Source organism: Lissotriton vulgaris, chromosome 9 (genome assembly GCF_964263255.1).
Source record: "Lissotriton vulgaris chromosome 9, aLisVul1.2, whole genome shotgun sequence".
Lineage (NCBI taxonomy): Eukaryota > Metazoa > Chordata > Amphibia > Caudata > Salamandridae > Lissotriton > Lissotriton vulgaris.
Window position 1 is genome coordinate 591675375 of NC_141697.1, and position 20302 is coordinate 591695676.

A 20302-nucleotide genomic window follows, 5' to 3' on the forward strand; every position below is an offset into this window, starting at 1 on the left:
GAAAAAGGCACCATGTAGTATGGCTTTCCTACAGTTAACATTACAAAAAAATTAATTATTAGTAGTGATGATACATGAAGGGAAAGACTCCCTTGTAATACTCTGTGATTTGCCAGACTTGAACCAGGCGCTACTTTTTGTTATCTGGTCTCCATCTGTGTGTTGTCCACATCAGACTTCTATTGTGCCCTGTAAATAATGCACTTCACTCAGTCTTTTCTTGCCTGGCATAGTGTACAAATAGGAGTCATGCCCAGCCTGTCACCCTCCTCTATGGCAACTAAGGCACACACCTCTTTGGACTGTCCAAGGCTACATCAAGCATAGCACTTTCCTGTAAGCATCAGTCCTTTTCTTATCCAACTTGACCCCTCCATCTCTGTAATGTCAAACAAGCATTCTTTAGTTTGATACCAGTCTCTGTCAATTCTTTGTCATTTTTTGCCATGGTTCCATTTATATTATTATGAATCTCATAATGTATACAGATTTGTGTCTGGTTCTATGATCTTTGTTCTTCCTTGAATCCTGAGGGGCTTATTCACAAGCCCCTTGCACCACCGCTGCGTCACTTTTTGTGACACACCGCTGGCACAACCTCCTGCCCCATATTTACAAGGAAACGTAATGCCACCCTCAGTGGATTTTCCTGTCCTTGTAACTCTAATATAAACTACCCCACTGGATTCAAGCTAGCCTGGCTGATGAAGGGTGATGCCCTGAAACCGATCCCAGGATGCTTTTTTGCGTTTCAGGGAGGGCCTGGCTTGGCAGTTCGGGCTGGTGTTCCACATGGCACAGGTTCAAGACTGATTTCCATATGGCTGGGTTCAAACTGGGGTGGTGTAGAGAGCAAAAGAATGATTGATTAAAACCAGATATTTGTGTCTGGGGGTGAATGTTTGCATTCTCCAGCATTCCGTCCATCAATTGTTTCCTTTGCATATGTCGCCCTAAGTGGGAAGGGTATGCTAAGACGTGGGTCCCGTGCTTACTACACCACTGGATTCAAGTTAGTCTGGCTGATAAAGGGTGATGCCTTAAAAGCGGTCCCAGGATGCTTGTTTTCGTTCCAGGGAGGGCCTGGCTTGGCAGTTCAGACAGGACTGTTCCCTCAAGGAACAGGGTCAAGACTTATTTGCATATGGCTGGGTCCAACCTGGAGTGGTGTGGTGAGCAAAAGAATGATGGATTAAACCCAGATCCTTGTGACTGGGGGTGAATGTTTGCATTGTCCAGCATTCTGCCCATCAATTGTTTCTTTTGCATATGTCACCCTAAGTGGGAAGGGTATTCCCAGACGTGGGTCCCGTGCTCACTACACCATTGGATTCAAGCTAGCCTGGTTGATGAAAGGTGATGCCCTGAAACAGGTCCCAGGATGCTTGTTTTCGTTCCAGGGAGGGCCTGGCTTGGCAGTTCGGGCTGGACTGTTCCCTCAAGGGACAGGATCAAGACTGATTTGCATATGGCTGGGTCCAAACTGGGGTGGTGTGGTGAGCAAAAGAATGATAGATTAAATCCAGATCCTTGTGACTGCCGGTGAATGTTTGCATTGTCCAGCATTCTCTGTGTACACCTGAGGCGGAAAGCCGGGTGTTTAGGCTACTTGTGTGACGTTTTAATTCTTGCTTTGAAACTTTAGTAAATACTTGATTTGCGCCGTGTTTTACCAGAAATCCCGCAATCCCCCCACACTGGGAAACATCCCACACTGACCCCTGACTCAAGAGTGGTTTTGTGGTGGCCATATTGAGCGAACAAGGAAGTCCCAGCGCTCTAGCGCGGTAGACTATAAAAGGAGGCAGCGCGACAGCTCGCGAGACTCTGTGTACACCTGAGGCGGAAAGCCGGGTGTTTAGGCTACTTGTGTGACGTTTTAATTCTTGCTTTGAAACTTTAGTAAATACTTGATTTGCACCGTGTTTTACCAGAAATCCAGCAATCCCCCCACACTGGGAAACATCCCACACTGACCCCTGACTCAAGAGTGGTTTTGTGGCGGCCATATTGAGCGAACAAGGAAGTCCCAGCGCTCTAGCGCTGTAGACTATAAAAGGAGACAGCGCGACAGCTCGCGAGACTCTGTGTACAGCTGAGGCGGAAAGCCGGGTGTTTAGGCTACTTGTGTGACGTTTTAATTCTTGCTTTGAAACTTTAGTAAATACTTGATTTGCGCCGTGTTTTACCAGAAATCCAGCAATCCCCCCACACTGGGAAACATCCCACACTGACCCATGACTCAAGAGTGGTTTTGTGGCGGCCATATTGAGCGAACAAGGAAGTCCCAGCGCTCTAGCGCTGTAGACTATAAAAGGAGATGGCCACTCCTCCGCGCAGCGGACGCTAGCAGCGGCGCCGGCATCGCGCCGAAGTCAAGCCTAAGTCCTGCCCGTCTGCGCCCGTCCGCGCTGAGGCCGGGCTTAGGGCCGGAAATACTGTACCGGTAACTACTTATGCTTCTCTAACAAAAAATCCCATTTTATCCGTGAATACCCATTCTATGCACTGCCCCCAAGCCATTGCAGTAGATAAGTGGGAGGGTCCCATAGGCTGTAAATACTGTAAACAAAACGTTGCTCCTATTATAGAACAACGGATTAAAGACACTGGGAGGACGCTTACGGGAGGCCTCATAAACGCCCGATCTATGTGTAAGAATGCTCAACACATATATGATCTGATTACAGAAAAATCACTAGATTGTCTATTTGTTACAGAGACATGGTTTAAAGATTGGTCCAACCCGGACATCGTCCTAGCCCTACCCCCAGGCTTTTTAATACAGAGGCTGGACAGACCCCGTCAGCGAGGAGGAGGGTTGGCAATCATCCATCGGGATTCCCTTAAATGTACCACCATGGAATTACCAGACATAAAAGGAGCAGAATGTCTTGGTTTCAATCTTCAAGTCCATGATTCCTTTACTTTCTCTGGAATCTTAATATACCGACGACCCGGACAAACACTCAGTTCCTGGAAAGTATAGGGGAGGTACTAGCTAGTTCAATCCTACGATTCGCAAACTTTACGCTTCTAGGAGACATAAACATTCACTTGGACAATACCAATGACCCCAATGCACTGTGCCTTAAAGAAACCATACGCATCCTGGGATTGACTATTCTAACAGTAGAGCCAACCCATACAGCCGGTCACATCCTAGACTGCATCTGATCTAATATAAACACAATCAAAGTAGACTCACCGCTAACCCAAACATGGTCAGATCATAAGTTCATTGGCTTTAACCTTAAAATTGACAACAAAAAGGAAATCAAATTAACATCAGGCAACATAAAATCCATTCCATGCTGGAGAAAAATAATAGAACATCCTGATCTGTAAAGTTGGGTGGCAGCAGAGAAACCAACTATGTCAGGGAATGTGACCACTGACAATGAACATTATGAGAGATGGATGAGAACCATTGGAGAAAGAATGAAAACACGCAGAACAAAATCCAAATCGATTCTAAGAAAGAAATCGGCTCCATGGTATACAAACTCCCTTAAAGGAACTTTGGGAGAAGTGAGAGTATTAGAGCGAAAATGGCGTCGCCATTACAAGAGCGACGACCGAGAAAGATATAAAAAGGCTAGGAGGAATTACCATATATCAATCAAACTTGCAAAAACTAACTACTATACAAACCTGATTGAGTCCTGGAATAATAAACAAAAAGAGATATTCCAAATTGTTAATAGCTTCAGAAAACCAAAAATACTATCCCAAGAAATCCCCCATCCCAGTCTCTCTGTGACGAAATTGCAGTATATTTTGAACAAAAAATCACCAATTTCACAAAAGACTTTCCACAGGTCAGTCAGGAAGAACTAGATGAAGATTTCAAAGCTGTAAAGGAAAGATTGGGCACCGCAACCTGGGAAAGCTTTACCATCATTAGCTTAGACAAATCCTCCCAAGCTATCTCCAGACTAAATTCAGGTTCCCCATTTGACCCCTGCCCCCCGTCGCTACTAAAGGTCATAAAAGATTAAGTGAATCCAACGATTAACTCCATACTCAATTCTTCACTTCAAACAGGAGATATTCCAACATCCTGGAAGGTCGCAGCTGTTAGACCCCTCCATAAAAAAGCCATTCCAGATCCCACAGTATTATCAAACTTACGGCCCATTTCACTTCTTCCAGCGGTATGCAAACTCGCAGAGACCTGCATCAATAAACAGCTAACAACATACCTGGAGGGTAATAATCTTCTCCATCCAAATCAGGCTGGCTTTAGGTCCCATCATTCAACTGAATCTGCCCTCTTATTTTCCACCGAAACAATTAGAGCGGCTCTGGATCAGGGCAAAAGAGCAGTCCTGATCCTACTAGATTTATCTGCAGCCTTCGACACTGTGTCCCACAATATTCATACATCGCCTAAGGAGTGTGAGCATAGTGGGCACCGTGTCGAAGTGGTTCAACAACTTTTTGAGACAAAGAAAGCAGATCACTATGGTAGGGCAGTACTGCTCGGAAGAAAGGGAAGTCCAGTCTGGGGTACCGCAGGGCTGTAGCCTGAGCCCCATTTTATTTAATCTTTACATGGTCCCACTGATGGAGCTTATCTCCTCCTTTGCCATCAGCTCAATAGCATACGCCGACGACACCCAACTAGTCCTAATCCTAGATGAGGACGCGGCGATTGCTGAATGTGCTCTTAGAGACTGTCTGAAAGCCACTTTTGAGTGGATGAATAAAAATCATCTAAGATGTAACACCGCGAAGACAGAAATCTTACCCTTTGGTATAAACAATCTGTTCTCCCCCGAAACCTGTTGGCCGACAGAAGCTGAGGCACCGCCTAGTACTATCACGGCGGCCCGAAACTTAGGAATCAAATTCGACGAGACATTGTCCTTCAAACAACAGGCTACTGAAGTAGCAGGTGCATGCTTCAATGTAATAAAAGGTCTCAAAAAATCCTTTACTTTCCTTCCCCTACCAGCCAGACGAACGGTAGCAGTGGCACTAATCATATCCAGGTTGGATTATTGTAACAGTTTATATGCAGGGGCAAACAAAGCAGCCCTACATAAACTACAAATGGTCCAACATGCTGCGGCAAGGCTAGTGCTGAAAATGCCTAGGAAAACTTCAGCCTTCGCAGCACTCAATATGCTTCATTGGCTCTCCATCCAAAAGCGGATTTTGTTTAAGTTCTTAATGATTACTTTCAGGGCCTTTCATAAGCGGGGCCCACACTATCTGTCAAAAAACTTCATTCGCTATCACCCCCGTCGTGAACTAAGATCGACAACAGCCAATCTAATGGTTGTCCCAAAATTCCGTCTCGTCACGAGAGGAGGAAAATCTTTAGCGGTTAGAGGAGCCAAAGCCTGGAATAAACTCCCCCACTAGATCCGGGAAATCACCTGCGAAAGCAAATTTAGGAAAGCTCTTAAAACCTGGATTTACAGCATGGCAGACACAACTTGCAATACCCTGGTTTAGATTCTGATCGCCATGGTGAGTATTACAACTCTCACCATCTGGAATACACAAGTCAAAAGCGCCAAGATGCTCTTCGGAGTGATAGCGCGCTATAAAAGTTCCACATCACATCACATCACATCACATTCCATCCATCAATTGTTTCTCTTGTAAATATGTCCCCATCTCACGCAACACTTCGCGTGAAAGGGGCATGACATGGGTGTTGCTGTGGGTGTTCCCAAGTATCACCCTTGTATTCTGCAGCATTTTCAGATTTACAGGAATTTGTAAACCTGGAAATGTGGCAGAATACTATGCCACGAGGGGCAACAAGGAGAAATGTTTACATTTCTCCTCGATTTTTCCTCTTTCTAGGGTTATTGTATTCTGCAACACACATAGGAAGGAAGAGGAAATCACCTCTTCTTATCGTTTTTGCTATTGTTTTTGTGCAGGAAGGAACCTCTTCATGCTCAGAATCAATCTCCCCGCAACACAGGCACCTTTGCACCATGGTGCAAGGGTGCCTGCATGGCGCATGGCAGCAGATTGTGAGCCAGTGCAGGGGAATCCACAGGGATGCAACATATTGTTGTAAATATGACATATACCTGTGTTGTGAAAGTGCTGTAGCATGGCGCAGCCAAAGGGCTTGCGGCGCTGTGTTGCTGCACTTTCTTGTAAATAAGGCCCTAAGAACTTTGGCACTGGCTTCTAGGTACTGACCAACACCTTTTCTTACAGCACAGTATTGTCCTCTGCACCAGGCCTTGGTAGCTTGCATTGCCCATTGTGTACTGGTCAAGGTCCTGTCCAGCTTGTCACTGCTTTGTGTGTAGTATTAGGTACTGCGGTATGTGTACTCTAAGCATTTACCGTAACCTGGCTCCCTTAACTCTCCTCTACGTCTTGGGAATGGCTTTAGTGCTCTGCTCTTGATACACATGCCTGCCAGTGCCTTTTCTGTGTATTGCCCAGGTTTTACTGTCATCTTTGTATCTTTACTGGCTTTGCCAATATGACTGTGCCCACCGTGTACTACCACTGTTATCTCATACCAGGTACTTCTCTTTGTCTTTCACTCCTGCTCAACTCTGACCTTTGTTATTTTGGAACTTCCTAACGTTCCAAGCAGAAAGGAAATGTCTACTACAAGTTGCAAGCATCACCTACCTGCAGGCTTCTACGTGAATGTTAAACACACAAGATGATGGATGGAATGTTGCACAATGGCAAAACATTCACCCCCAGTCACAGATCTGGGTTTAATCCATCGTTATTTTGCTCACCACGCCACCCCAGTTCAGACATGGCCATATGCAAATCGGTCTTGACCCTGTGCCTCATGGGAACAGTCCAGCCCGAACTGCCAAGCCATGTCTTCCCTGGACTGGAATCAAGCATCCTAGGACCGGTTTCTGGCTATCAGCCACCATCAGCCAGGATAGCTTGGCTCCAGTGGCGTAGTGAGCACGAAACCAACGTCTGGGCATACCCTTCCCACATAGGGCGAACAGCAAAACACACAAGATGATGGACGGAATGTTGCACAATGGCAAACATTCACCCCCAGTCACAGATCTGGGTTTAATCCATCTTTATTTTGCTCACCACGCCACCCCAGTTCAGACATGGCCATATGCAAATCAGTCTTGACCTTGTGCCTCATGGGAACAGTCCTGCCCGAACTGCCAAGCCATGTCTTCCCTGGACCTGAATCAAGCATCCTAGGACCGGTTTCTGGCTATCAGCCGTCATCAGCCGGGATAGTTTGACTCCAGTGGTGTAGTGAGCATGGGACCCACGTCTGGGCATACCCTTCCCACATAGGGCGAACAGCAAAACACACAAGATGATGGACGGAATGTTGCACAATGGCAAACATACACCCCCAGTCACAGATCTGGGTTTAATCCATCGTTATTTTGCTCACCACGCCACCCCAGTTCAGACATGGCCATATGCAAATCAGTCTTGACCTTGTGCCCCATGGGAACAGTCCAGCCCGAACTGCCAAGCCATGTCTACCCTGGACAGGAATCAAACATCCTAGGACCGGTTTCTGGCTATTAGCCGTCATAAGCTGGGATAGCTTGACTCCAGTGGCATAGTGAGCACGGGACCCACGTCTGGGCATAGATCCAAATCAGCCTCAATATATCACTCATGTTTTGCTTTTTACGCTGCTCTCACTTCCCCTTAAGATTTCCCACTTCTTCTTTTGCCTACTGCATTTTGCCTTTCATATTTACCCACAGGCTTCTAGAAGTTTCCATTCAGATCTAAAAGTTTCCATTAAGATCTGACAGTTTCCCAAAGTACCCTGCGTTGTTGACCTTACCATTGGCATTTTTCACATTATTATTCTTCAAATAGCATGTTGTCTCCCACCCCATCAGCCTGATGTTTGCTATTTTTTATTTTTTATTTTATTTCCGACCCCACAAGAACAAGCTATAAATATTTGAACAGTCAAGAATTTTCAAGTAAAGTGCAGAAAGGTTACTTATCCCTTTTCTAACAAGGACAATACGATAATTCATTTAATTTACCCATGATTAAATACAGAATCTTAATTTCGCACATTATTTAAAAGTAGGATTAGGAAATCATAACTTATACGGGCCAAACAATAAATTATCGAAAGCAAGCAGCATAATATTTTAAATACACTTGGCAACAACCCATATACCTTCATTAATTCATTGGGACATTACCAATCGTTTCTTCCCTGGAGATGTCAGAAATAATAATGATTTGTTTTTTAAACCTGATGATTGCTACTTAGTCTGTCACTTCCAGACATGGTCCCTATTTAAATCTTTCTTGAGACAGACATTTGATTCTGGCGTTTATATTTTCATCTTTCTCTTACCTGGTTATAACTTCCAAATTCCCATTGAAGGATTACTCTATGTTATGTCATTTACCCACTGTGATTATCCCATGATTCCTCTATCATTTGATTTTTCTGCAGCTTGTCCTTACCATGAATAGGTGTGTCTTGTTCTGTTACTTACCCCTTGGCCATCTCCATGAGAACCAAATAACCTTGAAAAGAGGAAGACAACAGATATAAGATTACCATGTATTTTAATATACACAATGCTTTTTCATGCCTTTGCCTTGAAATTGTTTCCGTAGTTGACTTCACACAATATGAATTCAGACAGAGATTTTAGCCAAACTGCAAACCTTAACGCAATCAGTGCAACAACTTCTTTGCACAACCTTATCCTAATTGCCAAAGCAATACTTATCGTTGCCTTTACTCCTTCTGTTTTGCAACAGATTCACTTCCGAAGCTGCTTTGGGTTTTGAACAAGCTGAGCCACCAACCAACACATCACTAACCAGGCTGGAAGTTCATTCAGTCAAGTTTACCCCTGAAGTATTCAAACAAATGTCTAGAAGCCTATTACAAATGATCTTGTATTTTTCACTTGCTCCAATCCCTCCTGCTTTTCCCATACAGGTATCTAATTCTGTGCTGTGCCGTAGAGGGTGGAACCAAGCCAAAGATGGTGGCGGAGGACTGAGATTTGAGCTCTTGCACCACCTACACTTACTGCCAATGATCCTTGACATGATACCTTAAATTGGGATGCCATTCTAGCATATGCAAGTTCGGCAGAACAGTTAGGGCCATGGAAACCCATTGATGAGTGTTGCAAAATAGGTTCCACCTATTTAGTGTGCCTGGATTTTTTGCTTTTTTTTATCACCCGGTTTTGTACTTATTACTGTGGAGAGTTTCACTACTTGTGTCGTTCCCACGGTACTAGCATGGTAAGCAGACTGTGTTTTTTTATCGCCAGTGTCCACCTTTTAGCATAAGGCTGCTGCGATGCAGCTAGGGTAAGGCGGCACTTGGCTGGTTACACATGAACATGTTAACACGTGTGCACACGCATGTGCACAGGTGTGCATGCTGTGTGTGTGGACTACTGTTGTGTGCAGCCAGTAACTATGCAAAGCTAGCCTGGGGTAGAGGGGACTCCCAGGCTAACTGAACAAAGGAGGAAGCCCAGACAACTGGAGATAACACAGGAGGGGGCTCTCATTGATGTTTTGGTGGAAAAGACCCTGGCAGTGATGTCAGCAAGAGGTGGAGCTGAGGCTCCCAGGGGAGATATAGCAAGTGACTTCTAGATGGCGTCATCTTGAACTATCCCAGCATGCTTTGCAGGTGGGTTCGAACAGGGTGGAGAGGTGATGCGGCATGCTCGGATTTGCCAGGGGTGCCTGGCCTCTAAAACCTTACACCTTCCTTTGCAATTCTTGCACAAGGGAGAGAAAGTGCATTTTGCTGTTGGACTCTGAACACTGGGGTTGCGACTGCAGCAGCAGCCACAGACAACTGGAAGGACAAACCCCCTGATGCCTAAGAGACAAAGGGCCTGAATTAGATCTTGGAGGACAGGTTACTTCATCACAACGGTGACAAAGTACCCGACCACCGAAATATAAATCCCATAGGATATAATGGGATTTATATTTCAGCAGGCGGGATATTCGTCATTGTTGTGACAGAGTAACCCATCCAACTAGATCTACGTTAGGCCCTATTTATTAATTATTTATTTATTTATTTATTTATTTATTTATATAGCGCCAGAATCAACCCCCGAAGGGTTATCTCTGTGCTGCGGACATGCAACAGAAATGCTGAGGGGCTGGCACATGATCAGAGAGAGAAACGTAAGGTCCTACGGTGCTTCCGAAATTGTAGGTGGTCAGGGCATTGTCTATAGTACAAGGGGAGCTGGTTCCAGTAAAGAGGATCAAGGTGGGAGAAAGCCTTTCCACCCATCTGGCTTTCCTAACTCGGGGGACCACGAGGAGGGATTTGGTTCCAGAGCGGAGTGATCTAGATGGTATATACGGCGTGCATTTCTCTGCCAGATAGGCGGGCCGTGATTGTTTAAAGCTTTGTGGACCGTGCAGCAAACTTTAAACGTAATCCTCTCACGTACTGGGAGCCAGTGTAGCTGATGGAGGAGAGGGCAAGAGGCAGTCCGGGGTAGGGCATTTAAGACCAGCCGCGCTGCAGTGTTCTGGACTACCTGCAATCTGCACAGCGAGGACTTATTGACCGAGGCCAAGAGGCTATTGCAGTAGTCCAGACTGCTCAGTATTAGTGCCTGCATCAGAGTCTTCCAAGTGGAATCGGGAAGCAGAGGAAAAACTAGACGTAATAGGCCCAACATGTGGAAACAGGAGCCAGCTGTCAGAGCAGCGTGCTCTTTCAGACTGAGACCCTGGTCAAGGCGAATGCCTGGGCTCTTGACAGTTGACTTGGGAGTGGGGGGGCATACCTAAGTCCACTGGCTACCAATCAGGGTTCCATAGTAAGGGAGTATCTCCGAACAGCATGATTTCTGTCTTCACCACGTTGAATTGGAGGAAGTTACATCTCATCCAATTGGAGATGGCTTTCATTCCGGAAGAGAAGGCCCACTGCACAGAGGAAGTGAATTTCATGAATGGAATTAGCAGCTGTGTATCGTCGGCGTAAGAGATGGGAATGAAACCGCAGGTTCTAAGGAGATTTGCCAAGGGAGCCACATAGATATTAAACAAAGTAGGGCTCAGACAAGAGCCCTGGGGAACTCCCTTGGTCACTTTCATAGACGCCGAGCAATAAGGGCCAAGATTAATGGTCTGAGTACGGTAGGAGAGAAAGCTCAACATCCACCGGAAGGCAGAATCTCTTATTCCAATCTCTTCCGGTCTCCTGAGCAATATCTCATGTTAGACTGTGTCGAACGCGGCAAAAAGGTCCAACAGCACCAGAATCGTCGATTGGCCCCTGTCTAGGTTAATCCTGATGTTGTCTTGACTGCTAGCAGGGCTGATTCGGTGCTGTATTGGGCCTGAAGCCTGACTGGGAAGGGTCAAGACTGCCAGTGAGTTCGACATGGTTGGACAAATGATTGTTGATGTGTTTCTCTAATAATTTGCTCATGAGAGGGAGAAGCGAGATAGGACGGAGATTGGAGAGATCAGTTATGGGGGCCTTGGAGTTCTTGCGGATAGGCATAACCTGTGCTGCTTTCCATTCCAGAGGGGCACGACCCTCTCTCAGCGAAAGATTGAGGAGAAACTCTATGTATGGAGATATTTGATGGGACAAGGAGGCTGCGACTTTGGCCTGAAAGATATCTCGGGGTGAGCCTGATTTTACAATACGTAACATTGTTTCAACATCTCCCGAGGTCACAGGAGGGAAACTCTAATAGCTGAATGTTTACCTGTTCTGGCAAGTCATGAGTCAGGGGTCCCGGAGGCTGGCTCCCTGATGAAACGAGTTTATCATATATAAGCTCTACTTTCTGAGAGAAATAGTGTGCGATGTCATTGCAAAGGAATTGTGAGGGGGCCTCTAAAATATCACATGCCGAGGGGTTGATAAAAGACTGGAGAATACAGTAAAGGGTTTGGGGAGCGTTTCCAGCCTGTGCTAATTGAGAAGCGATGTCTGCTTTCCTTAAGGTTTTTTTGGTAGTCCGAGAGAGTGGCCTTAAAACTATCTTTATCTCTATCATCAAGGGTGCGGCGCCAGCATCTTTTGAGTTTTCTGCATAATTATTTTTGAGTGCAAAGCTGAGGGGAAAACCTAGCAGTCTGAGGGCGTTTTGAGGAGTTGGAAAAAGATTTCAGTGGCGCGTGCTGGTCCATGGCGCAGGTGATTGTAGAGTTGTATTTGACAAAAGCATCCTCTATATTGACAGGTGCGGTTGCCCGAGGGCGCCAGGAAGGTGGCTTGGAAGCGCTTTGGGGTGATTTTTCTTCCATTGTCTATGGGCAGAGTAGGCCACAGGGGTGGGACCGTTCATCTCCCTAGGGCCATGGATACAAAATTCAATGATCTGACCATGTCAGCGGCTGAGGAGGTTCACACAAAATACAGGATGAGTTAGAAAAAATGATGTCCATTGTGTGACCTGCTATGTGGGTGGGCCTTCATTGCGCTTGAGTAAGCCCAGAAGAGCAAGGTCTGCCATAAGTGTCATTGCATCGGTATTAGAGCTACATTCACTGTGGACATTAAAGTCTCCCAACTGTAAGAGATTGTTGGTCGAAATCACATGGGGGGCTAAATGTTTGGTGAGTTGGACTGAGAATTCGGCTAAGGGGCCAGGGGGTTGGTAGACTAAGGCCCCCTTCCAGCTGAATTGTGACAAGAGGTGCAACCGATTGATCATGATTTCAATAGTTGAGTTGCAGCGCTGCACTAATGAAGTGACTTTGATGCTGTCCTTTTGTATTATTGCAATTCCGCCTCCTACCTTTGACTGTCTATCCATTCTTATGATCCTGTACCCCTCAGGCAGAGCTAGTGTGATGGCAGGAGAAGAATGGGGCTTAAGCCATGTTTCAGTCAAGAAACCGATGTCAGGCTGCACGGAGGAGATGAGGTCCCATATTTTGATGGTATGCTTGGGCAAGGATCTAACATTGCAGAGCATACTTTTCCAACCTGAATTGGTAATAGGGGGATCAATTTTCTGTGTCACTGGTAGAGTAGGTAGTAATTTGAGGAAGTGGGGGATATAAGTTGGGGTAAGAACAGCATGGTTCACCATAGGTGGGGGCTGCCTCCATGAAAGTACCTTGATATCGGAATGCTCGGCAGGAGAAAGAGCCCTCTAAAGCTGGCCAAGTCCCAGGCCGGCATAGCAGCCAGGGGTCAGTTCTTAGATCTAGCAGCTCTTTGCTGGAATAGGATCAGAGGCTAATCCATCCTGGATCGGGGGGTGGATTGCCCAGGGTCCCTGGCTCCTGGCGACGTCAGGGCACGGATGGGCGCAGACGGGCTTGCCTCTGGCACGCCACCAGCGCACCCGCTGCGCGCGTCCGGTGAAGCATCCTTTTTTGTAGAGGTGAGTTGGGTCGCTAGAACGCCAATTCCCACTCTACCGGAAGTGAGTCAGGTCAATCCCCCCTCCCCTCAAACGAGATACTCTCGCAGTGGACCGAGGAGGTTGCCCTTAAGTATGAATACAGGCAAACCTTAATGGAGGACAGTGAGGTAGTAAACTCTTTTGTTATTAAAAACTCGTTATTCAGTTTTAAAATATACAGAGCTGTCCAGAATAAATACGGTAGTTAAAACCAGTCGGGATCAGTTATGAAAGCTCGTTAGTCGGATTTAAAAACATACATACAAAACTGTGCAAAAGCGCAAAGCAATCAATATCTGTACTCAATGCTAGAAGCATTCTGCCCACAGTTGACCCCTGGATGGTAGGTCTCATCAATGGCCAGTGAGGCTGGCCTCCTTATGGCCTCTGAGGACCTGCTTTGGAAAGATCTAGACTTCGACAGCCCAGAAGGAGGAGAGGAGCACCAAGCACAAAAGTAAAGGAGGAAAACTGAAACAGGAAGCCAGTAAAAGCAGCTCTCTGCAAAATGTACCACCTTGGGGTGAGAAGGTCTGCGGAAACTATTCCTGGAGGCTAGGGCTCACCACCAGGAGAAAAGAATGAGTCCAAGATTGTCTAAATCAGCCCAAAGGGGCCGGAGATATTCACTTTTAAAGATCTTGACCTCTGACCCCACTGTGAGGAACGTAGCAAGTGGCACTGTGCGGCAAGTTCTAACCTTATCCCAGGGGTGGGCCAGAACCTGGGGGTCTGTACACCTTTAATTACATAGAGGGAGGGGCATGCATGGGGTGTCAGGACTCCTTATCCTGGCACATCCTTTAATTACTCCTAAATAGATGAAGAAAGCCGTCCTGCCTGACGCTGCCAGCCTGCGTTTTAAGCTTCATGACCAGACTGGCCTTGAAATACAGGGCTCAGGGTGTACACTGTGCACAATCCTTTCTGCATGGTGCCCATCCTAAACTAATGTATTTCAATGTTTCAAACTCTCATATCTGCTAAGGCAAAGGATTCCATTTTGCACACAGCTGCAACGCACATCCCAAGCTGATGTATTTCAAGCCACAACATAAATCAGCATATATGAAAACACCTAAAAATTCACAAGGATGTGCGCCATACCAAACACGCATTGGCATAGCCAATAGGTCTCGCTTTTGGGACCTTATAAGTATTTAGTTATTCAGTACAATATCCTTGGTGCACCAACATTAACCGTTGCATGGCTAAACACTTATAAGGTCACTAAGGCGAGACCTATTGGCTATGCCAATTCTTGTTTTTAAGGCAGACAAGAATGGTCTGTCAATTGTCATTCCTAAAAGAAAGGAGTAAAGCCAACTCTAATGTTTGTCCGTGTTTTGGCAGCATATGCTTTTCATAAATCTAGTAACTATTCCTGTTACAGCTCCACCTGGGGAGCAGTACTATGAATTTGGCACTTTCACACGGACAATCAAACTGTTGCTCATAAGTCTCTTGTCATGCTGTCAATCTAACTTGTCAATAATTTTATCCAGTTTCATTTTTGATTTTGAAAAGGGATTTAATTACATCTGATCTAGGCCCATGACCAGTGGCAACCCAACATTTTCAATAGGCGACCAAAGGTTTCAATAGAAAATATTAATTAAGGAAGGGCTTACTTTTTTATAAGGTGCCTGGCTCTTTCAGAAAATCATGCATGTAAGAATGAGAAAATACAAGACAGCCCGAAGAGACAAAACAAATAAGACAGAAGTAAAAATGCAGGTGGAGAGTCAGGTTGGAAAAAATGTAAGAAAGAGGGGTAGAGCGATTGCTAGAAAACGAGAGAAGTAGGACAGAAAGGAGAGAAAAACAGAGGAGAGTGGAAGGGGAGAGAAGAGAGATAAGTACAAGAGAAAGGAGAAGAAAGACATCAGAAGAGAGAAGGTGGTTAGTACGGGAGCAGTGGGGAAAAAAGAAGAGAAGAAAGTACCTGGAGAGAGGACATGTGGTGGGAGTGAGTGGTGAAAGGCAAGAGTAGCTAAGAAAGGGAGCAGGGAACACGCAGAAAGGAAATTAAAAAGAGGAGAGGAGTTGAAAGTGTCTGAGGTACAGAGAGGTTGGAAAGATGTGAGGCAGATGAGAATTAAGAGATTCTGAGGGAAGAGGAGAAGGAAAAGAAGATAGCAACAATGAGGAAGAGGAAAGAGGGTAGGAGTGAGAGACAGAAATGATGTTGAAAGTACAAATCAGTCAGACTTGACGCTGTCAGTCTGCAGGTTTCAAGAAAATCGAAAATCACCGAGTGAATTTGTACATTTACTCTGAGAGAGTATCCTTTCGCACTAACTTCTAGGTGATCTCTGAGCTCCTCCAGCTTTCGATGGAGCTACATGTAAACATTAGAAAATGGATTGAAAAAGACACAACCTGTTTTCCGACTGTTTCTTGTAAAGAGCATGGCACATTGCACACTTCCATTATCCGGGCATACTTCATCAAAGCCATAATTGCTACTTGCACAGCTTCCATTTACATGCTCAAAAACAGCAAACACAAATGAATTTGGAAGGCAACAAGCAGAATAATGCAGCAACAATTTCGAGTATGAATTTTCAGAGCGGCTCATTCTACAGCCCTCCACATGGTACAATGTCACTTTTGCGTGTCCTTCCTGTATGTGAGGAGGTTGAAGTGAAATGTACCAGGGGTTAGAGCTTCCTGGGTCCAGCAATCCTTGTCAATGAGGGGATACATGAGATGGAGGGACTGAAGCCCTGTTGGGAATGGAAGTCAGGCAGTGTCCCATCTGATCAAACCCTGGGATGGAGAGGGGTCTGGCCACAGCGGCTATGGCCAGAGGAGCCCGAGGTGCAGCAGGGGTTTGCCATACCTCGGTACCATAGAATGAAGACGCAGGTGTCAATGTAGGAGCACCAGATGTCCCCTGAGGGAGATGCTAAGATTGTGACCTGTGAATTAACTTGTGGAAGTCTCCAGAGCAAGCACTTGCGTCCAGGCTTACTATTGGTTTACGTTGTCAGCTTTACACTTAAAGTTGAAGTGAACTGGAAAATGCTGATAATTCCTGCAAAGTGGCCGTAGCGGGAGGAACAGCATAAACATTGGCAATCCACGCAAAGTCGTATCAACTAAAGCCATGCAAAGCAGCTCCCTAGCCTGCAATGGAGTACTGTGCCACATGAAATGAATGCACAAACAATGGGCCAAAGGAATTTCCATGATAATTCTAAGCGTAACACGCCATTTTTGAAAAAATTACATTGTGTATACATTTACCCTTGAGCCGTCATTTGCTTGAGGTAAATTGTACACGAGGGTGGGCCTCAAAGATAGAACTCCCTCAAGACACTGCAAGTTGAGCCTTGCACCATGGCACAATGCTAAATTATTCCCAACATCATACAAGCATGACTTTTTGGGTGACGTCATTGACGCGGTACGCATCAATACGACAAAGCCGACATTTTGTCTGTTCACAAATGCATCATGGGAGATTGTCTTGCAGCGGCGGCGTGGATCGAGGTGAATCTGCCCTTAGTTTGCTGCGACAAACAGGGAGGAGGTGAGGTCTTAGACCGCAGAGAGGGGCTGCTCCTACGGTAGCCTGTGGCAGTGCAGCCCCGCAATGCACCACTGTTCGGTTTAACCTTTGTCAAGGAATTCCAATGTTAGGGAGGCACTTATCAACCACTAATCACTGGGCTTCAAAAATAAACAGTACAAGCTTAAACACACTAGAGCAAAGCCACAGACTTGAGGTGAGAGGAACCTGCAGAGATGGAAGCCCTCGGGAGAGGTAGGGAGAGGCGGTGAGATGTGGTGGAAAAGGTGCTCGTGAAAAACAAAGGAGGTCATTGTAGAAGCAGCAGCAGATGCTTGGCCACGCGCGAAAGTGAAAGCAGTGTGGCGGGGTAGGGGCATGAAAGTGAAAGCAATCAGACGCGCTCTGTGGTAATCACGCGAGTGGTGCGCAAGCAGCGGTGATCGTTCTGTAAGGGAGGCAGAGGGAGGCTGCGCTCGTGCAAGCTCGCTTGAACGCAAGCACTAGGACTAGGGTATGGCAGTACTTTCAAAACCTGTATACTAAATGTCTCTCCGAGTAGTGCATGCGCTGGCTCAGGCGAGACCTAAAAAGGAATTCTATCCACACAGTGCCCACCCTAAGCTCATTTATTTTATGGTGCTCTTGTATGTGCTAATGAAGTAATTTGCACATATGAGAGCGCCTTCGAATTTGTGGGCACAGAGTGGCTTATTTACAAGCCCCTTGCGCTGCCGGTGTGTCTCTTTTAATATTGGGAAAAGTGACGTAATGGCGGCATAAGAGGCATGTAAATAAGCCCCAGAATGCTCGCTGTACTACAAGTATTCCTGTTATATACGGCGCACCTTCTGAGCTTGTGTTTCAAGGCCCTCTCATATTTGCTAATGAGGCCATTAGCAATAGATGTGGGTGAGCCAAAAAGGTAGCAGGGAGAGCCGAGCCAAGGTTCAGGGCTGGCTCTAACAGGCACATGCATCAACCATTTTTGTGAGCACAAATGGTGCCATTCGCAAAAATCGCCCGTTAGCGCCCACAAAAAGGGCATTTGTGATGCATCAAGGTTCAAGGCAATCGCAATTTGGGGATTCGCAATTATTTGCGATTTCTCAAATTGCGATTGCATTTAAGGAATCGCAATTTGCGACTCCTTAAATGCAATGGAAGAACAACTTTAAAATAGCGATTTTGCTAATAGGGGCGCAAATTACCATGAAGTTGAACTTGATGGTAATTTGCAAAAACGTTGAAAAATGCACTTTAGTGCATCTTTCAAAGTTTCATGATGCGCTCACACATGCCCTTGGGACATGTGTGTGCGCAACATGGGTGCACATCACTATTTCAGGGGTGTCATTTTGACACCCTTTTACCCTTGAAATTGCATGCGCAATTTGCGAGTACCTATTGGTACTCGCAAATTGCGCATGCAATCTACCATTTATTCCTATGGGCCTGTAGGCACATAGGAATGAATGGGGAGCCATTTCTTAATTGCGACTCGCAATTTACGAGTTGCAATTAAGGAATTTGTAGGAATCGCTATTTTCTCTGCGATTCCTACATGCATAGGCATTTGTGCTTCCTTATTAGCAAATCCTTATTTTTCGATAATAAGGAATCGCAAATAGCATGTTTGATGCATGTGCCTGTAAGAGCCCATACACAAACTGAGCCTCAAAAATTCTATATATATATCATGCAACAAAGATTATGTTGAATATGATAAGATGTCCTCATTATTTCAAAGAGTGTAATTCTTTAACATGAGGAAGTCTTACACCTTAGCCCATCAGATTATATCACTGTATGGAGAAGTATTTATTAAAAGTGAAAGTGCTTAAACATGAACTGAGCAATTCCTACCCCACTCTGACGACAATGCTATTAGTGACCTAAGAGGTGAGTCAGGGATTGGGTGTACTCTATATGTCGGCTAGATTCTTACCATACATGAATCACAATTGCATCATTTTACACCAATTTTTTAAAAATTCTCTATAGGGAGAACCCTCCAGGACCCTCACTTTGCAACAACATTAGTTAATCAGACATATGTCACACCACTTTCAAATTCCACTAGCTGCCTCTGATGAGGTGTGTACCATTTTAGGTGGTTTGGGGGTTGACTGCGATTTACCACCATTGACAGACCCCAAAGGCAAAAGTCCTCCTTTCAGAGAACGTTATGTTTTGTGTATTTATACGGCATGTATTGTGTTGCTAAAGACGTTCCATGAGTGAGATGGTGGCTCAGATGTGCAAGAGGAGGTTGTGCAGACTCTGATCTTAATCTCCCTATCCCAACCAAAACATGGCTAAACGACTCCTCTTCCACTATTCTTGACATCCAAGTCCCACCCAGCTATGATAACATTCATCAAGACAATGCTAACCATCTTGGGGGTGGTCTTGCTTGCATTTATCAGTCTAACCTATCTGTTAAGTAGAGCTTGCTCTTGCCTTGGTTATTTAGACCGATATCGGGTAATGTGGTAAGAAACATAGCGCATCGTAGTGGTGTTATACATTGGTCTTCAACCTAGAGATGTGTGGAATTTGCATAACTTAATTTTGGGTAATGACACAAAATTCTAAGTAAATTACACACAATATGTGTAAAATGTGAAATGCAAATCTGACAGCGCTATATTTTAGGGCAAAATGCAACCCCACTTCCACTTTGGCTGCAAGGGCACTTATTTGCTCTAATAAAAGATCCGAAAACACAAACACGAGTTGCTCCCTTCTTTTTGTTGTATGTCACTCCCTCTAAAGGTTTCGCTTTTGTAGTATTATTCGCCACCTCCTTCGGCTCCAATGGCATAAAGGAAGGGTAACGCTCTCTGTGAAAACACAAAAATACTAATACAGTCCACAAGAGAAGATACAGGATCAAATACCTGTCGGAGGATAGTCCTTCTGCAACCGGGGTCCTAATTTTTGTATTTAAATTTCATGTTAGAGCTACAATCATGCACTTTATTAAATAAACATTTTAATGTCACCATCTGCCCAAATCACTCACCAGTGATACTGGTTTTCCAGTGGCCTGTGCCTCTTTAGTTTTCTGAGAAAAAGGCACCATGTAGTATGGCTTTCCTACAGTTAACATTACAAAAAATGTAATTATTAGTATTGATGATACATGAAGGGACAGACTCCCTTGTAATACTCTGTGATTTGCCAGACTTGAACCAGGCGCTACTTTTTGTTATCTGGTCTCCATCTGTGTGTTGTCCACATCAGACTTCTATTGTGCCCTGTAAATAATGCACTTCACTCAGTCTTTTCTTGCCTGGCATAGTGTTCAAATAGGAGTCATACCCAGCCTGTCACCCTCCTCTATGGCAACTAAGGCACACACCTCTTTGGACTGTCCAAGGCTACATCAAGCATAGCACTTTCCTGTAAGCATCAGTCCTTTTCT